Genomic DNA, 5,204 nt, shown 5'->3' on the forward strand with positions numbered 1-5,204 from the left:
CACTTGTCCAGCGGAGGTCTAGTCAGTACTCTCTCCTCGATCTTTCCACCCTCCTTGACCCTTCTCAGCTATTTGATATCACTCTTTTGGAAAGGGCAATGGGGCAATATAAGTTTGGCTGGCCCTCTCACGTGGTTCATGTATGTTAGTTTCCGCATTCAAGGGTTTTCTTTAATATTTAAGCTATTTTCATTGTTGTTATTCGTTGTACATTTCCAGTAAATTCTCTGATTTCAATTCCTCCCACGCTTTTTTCAAAGTTTTTCGGGATTGTTCCTAGTTCTCCTATAGGTATTATAGGTATTATTTTGATTTTCCATATTCCTACCAGCTTTTTAGCTAGCTCTGTGTATTCGTTCCAGTTTTTATTTTCTTTGATATTTGTCAGCTGGAAGAGCAAAGTCTACAATTTGGCAGGGATTTTCTTGTTAATTATTACGACATCCAGTCTTCTTGCTTGGATGGGTGTATCTATTTGTATGCCCATGTCCAATAGGATTTTGTCATTCTCGTTTTCAAGTACTGTTGCCGGCTTATGCGTGTACCATTTGTCTGTGTTTTTGTATTCCTTTTAGGCAAATTTGTTGCATTAGCTTACTATATAGTTTATCGTTTCGTTTCCTTGTCCATAGGTCTGCATTTGCTGTTTTCTGTTGTTTCGTTAATCTTTGATCTGATGTGGTTGGTTATTATTGAGTTATATATTACTTTAGTTATTAGGGATTAAGTTTCTCGGTTTACGTGTCCTTTTTGCATCCACGTTTTCGTAATTCTCAATCTTTTGTCATTCTCATGAATCTTCCCATTGTTCTTTTCTCATCTTACTCTTTGTCTCTCTTTTGCTGATTTTTCAGTGTCTCTTGCTGCAATAATTATCCTTTCAGTGTACTGCATTATATTATTACGCTTATCGCTCCGTCCGTTATCATGCTGTGCATCCCTAAAAAAGGAAAGTGGAAAAGTGGAATATTAAAATATATAAAAAAAAATAAAAAAATTGGTGTCGCTGTTGATGCAAAGCTAATAAAAATGATTTGTCTTTCTTGGCCTTTTGGCTAAGATCAAAGTGTAGTATCTGTTCTTCAGGTGCTACATTTCAATTTCTTCTCTCTTGGTGGAAGAGAAATCCTTTACGACTAAGACAATTTTTTCTCCACGTTAAAAAAACGACCCTAGTGTCTAAATCTGTCCCGTGGGGATGCATCGTGAATAGGTACTATGTTTAATGTAACAAAGTGTTAATATTATAAAAGTAACTGGAAAAAGTCATTTCTGATTTAATTACAAAATGCGCTGGAGGTGTTACTTCTGATTAATTATAAAATATCCTGCAAAATGTCCGTTCTGATTATATTTTTTTGTTTACTTGTCTCCTCGCAAGGTCGGAATTGGACATGAGATCGGTTAAAAATTTAGGGGGAAACTAGCTCCCCAAAAGGAGCTCTCTGGACAAAACCAAAAATTAAAATTGTATCAGTAATGAAGGATGTCTCCTCCATTGACAAAGACCAAAAAAAGGGGGATTTAAGTCACTGGAATGCTTAAACTGATAGTACACTCAGAAATTCATGTTGAAGCAATGGTTACCTAATCCCTAACCGTGTTAATGTTTTTATATATTACTTTCGAAAACAGTTTATGATTTAAACATTACTTTATTTCAAGTATATTTTTAGCAGCAGGTTACTGGATATGAATCAGTCCAGGAAATTACTAAAACCGTTTACTATTTCAACATTACTTTATTTCATGTATATTTTTAACATTGGGGTGGGGGATATTAAATCAGTCCCGAAAATGAGTGAAACCGTTTACGCATTACACATTGCTTTATTTAATGTATATTTTTAACATTGGAGTGGGGAATATGAAGTCGGTTCCGGAAATGGCTGCAACAATTTACGTTTCGGATATTACTTTATTTAATGCATATTTTTAACAGTAGGATGGGAGATGAGAAATCGGTCCCGGAAATGGATGAAACAGTTTACGATTTATACATTACTTTATTTCATGTATATTTTCAACAGTGGGGTGGGGATTATAAGTGAGTTCCAAAAATGGCTGAAACAGTTTACTATTTAGACATTACATTATTTCATGTATATTTCTAACTGATGGTTTGGGATAGAAAGTCGGTCCCGGAAATGGCTGCAACCATTTACGGTTTAAACATTACATTATTTCATGTATACTTTTAGCAGTGGGTTTGGGATATACAGTCAGTCCCGGAAATGGCTGAAATAGTTTACTACATAGACATTAAATTCTTTCATGTATATTTTTAACCGTGGGTTTGTGACATAAAGTCGGTCCCGGAAATGTCTGAAACAGTTTACTATTTATACATTACATTATTTCATGTTTATTATTAGCAGTGGGTTTGGGATATAAAGTCGGTCCCAGAAATGGCTGAAACAGTTTTCTATATAGTCCATAATATTATTTCATGTATATTTTTAGCAGTGAGTCGGGGATATAAAGTCGGTACCGGAAATGGCTGAATCAGTTTACTCTTTAGACATTACATTATTTCATGTATATTTTCAGCAGTAGGTCTGGAATATAAAGTCGGTTCCGAAAATGGCTGAAACAGTTTACTATTTAGACATTACATTATTTCATGTATATTATTAGCAGTGGGTTTGGGATATAAAGTCGATCCCGGAAATGGCTGAAGCAGTTTACAATGTAGACATTACATTATTTCATGTATTTTTTTAGCAATGGGTTTGGGATATAAAGTTTATCCCGGAAATTGCTGACATAGTTTACTATTTAGACATTACATTATTTCATTTATATTTGTAATAGTTGGTTGGGGATATAAAGTCGGTCCCGGAAATGGCTGAAACAGTTTACTATTTAGACATTACATTATTTCATGTATATTTGGAGTAGTGGGTTTGGGATATAAAGTCAGTCCCGTAAATGGCTGAAACAGTTTTCTATTTTGACATTACATTATTTCATGTATATTTTAGCAGTGGGTTTTGGACAATAAAGTTAGTCCCGGAAATTGCTTAAACAGTTTACTATTTAGACATTACATTATTTCATATATATTTTTAACCGTGGCTTTGGGATATAAAGTCAGTCACGAAAATTGCTTAAAAAGTTTATTATTTAGTCATTACATTATTTCATGTATAATTTTAAGAGTGGGTTGGGGATATAAAGTCGGCCTGGAAAAGGCTAAAACAGTTTACTATTTAGACATTACATTATTTCATGTATATTTGTAGAAGTGGGTGTGGGATATAAAGTCCGTCCTGGAAATGGCTGAAACAGTTGACTATATAGAAATTACAATATTAAATGTATATTTTTAACCGTGGGTTTGGGATATAAAGTAAGCCCCGGAGATAGCTGAAACAGTTTACTATTTACGCATTTCATTATTTTATGTATATTTTTAGCAGTGGGGTTAGCATACAAAGTTTGTCACGGAAATAGCTTAAGCAGTTTACTATTTAGATATTACATTATTTCATGTATATTTTTAGTGATGGGTTCGGGATATAAAGTCGGTCTCGGAAATGGCTGAAACAGTTTACTATTTAGACATTACATTATTTCATATATATTTTTAGCAATGGGTTTGGCATATAAATCGGCCCGGAAATGGCTGAAACAGATTACTGTTTAAACATTGCATTAGTTCATGTATATTTTTTAACCGTATATTTTTAGCAGTGCGTTTAGGATATAAAGTCGGTCCCAGAAGTGGCTGAAACAGTATACTATTTAGGCATTACATTATTTCATGTATATTTTTAGCTGTGGGTTGGGGATATAAAGTTAGTCCCGAAAATTGCTGAAACAGTATACTATTTAGACATTATATTATTATTTTATGTATATTTTTAGCAGTGGATGTGGGATATAAAGTTAGTCCCGGAAATGGCTGAAACAGTTTATATATAGACATTAAATTGTTTCATGTATATTTTTAACTGTGGGTTGGGGACATCACGGAAACGGCTGAAACAGTTTACTATTTAGACATTACATTATTTCATGTATATTTTTAGCAGTGGGTTCGGAATATAAAGTCGGTACCGGAAATGGCTGAAACAGTTTACTATTTAGACATTACATTATTTCATATATATTTTAAGCAATGGGTTAGGGATATAAAATCAGTCACCAAAATTGCTTAAAAAGATTACTATTTAGGTATTACATTATTTCCTGTATATTTGTAGACGTTGGTTTAGGATATAAAGTCGGTCCCGGAAATGGCTGAAACAGTTTACTATATATGTTATGTTGTCTATTTATAAAAGATTGTGTGTGTTTGTTGTATTGTCTCTATAATAAAGGCTTGGGGAAATAAAGTTAGTTGCGTCATCTCTAATAATGGATTAGAAGAGATGACGTGTTATATTATATATTTATGCTGTATCATAAAGGGAATCGTGTGTGAGTTACATGTATTTTCAGAACCTACCTCTGCTTCCACGATGTTTGACCATCTGGAAATTTCTCGTCCTGGAGGGAGACTTGATACCTGTGTTTGGATGAAGATTCAATCACTCCAAGACAAGAAATTAGTTCTATAGTTTATTTCACTTTGCCAGATGTCCTGCAGAAGGTTGAAAGTGAAATCGGCCTGTGTGGGTTCTTCTTCTACACACGTCAGCGTTCGCCCCCCCCCCAGTGAAGAGGAGGAGACAACGGGAAGCCGTCCGTTGTTTTCTGAGTCCAAATCAAATCTCAACGATTCAGCTAACCTGATCACATGACTCACACGCAATCCAATCAGCTGATCTTGACTTCCGGTAAACCTGTCTACACTATCTCACCTCTTCCCCCTTCTCTCTCTCTCTCTCTTGCTCTCGCTCTCTTGCTCTATCTCTCTCCCTCTCTCTATTCCTTAACATATAGACATTAAATTCTTTCATGTATATTTTTAACCGTGTGTTGAGGACATAAAGTCGCTCCCGGAAGTGGCTGAAACAGTTTACTATTTAGACATTACATTATTTCATGTATATTTTAGCAGTGGATTTGGCATATAAAGTCGGTACCGGAAATGGCTAAAACAGTTTTTTATATAGACATTACATTATTTCATGTATATTATTAGCAGTGGGTTGGGGATATAAAGTCGGTCCCGGAAATGGCTTAAACAGTTTACTATTTAGACATTGCATTATTTCATGTATATTTTCAGCAGTAGGTCTGGAATATAAAGACGG

The 5,204-nt window shown here is 34.5% G+C and overlaps 1 pseudogene; it reads left to right on the forward strand.

Annotated features, from left to right (window-relative positions):
- Window positions 1-1,034: 1,034 nt before the first annotated feature.
- LOC145267273 (U2 spliceosomal RNA) lies at window positions 1,035-1,176 on the forward strand (annotated as a pseudogene).
- Window positions 1,177-5,204: the final 4,028 nt, after the last annotated feature.

Source organism: Euprymna scolopes, chromosome 42 (assembly GCF_053919585.1).
Source record: "Euprymna scolopes isolate OS-2025 chromosome 42, ASM5391958v1, whole genome shotgun sequence".
Taxonomy (NCBI): Eukaryota; Metazoa; Mollusca; class Cephalopoda; order Sepiida; family Sepiolidae; genus Euprymna; species Euprymna scolopes.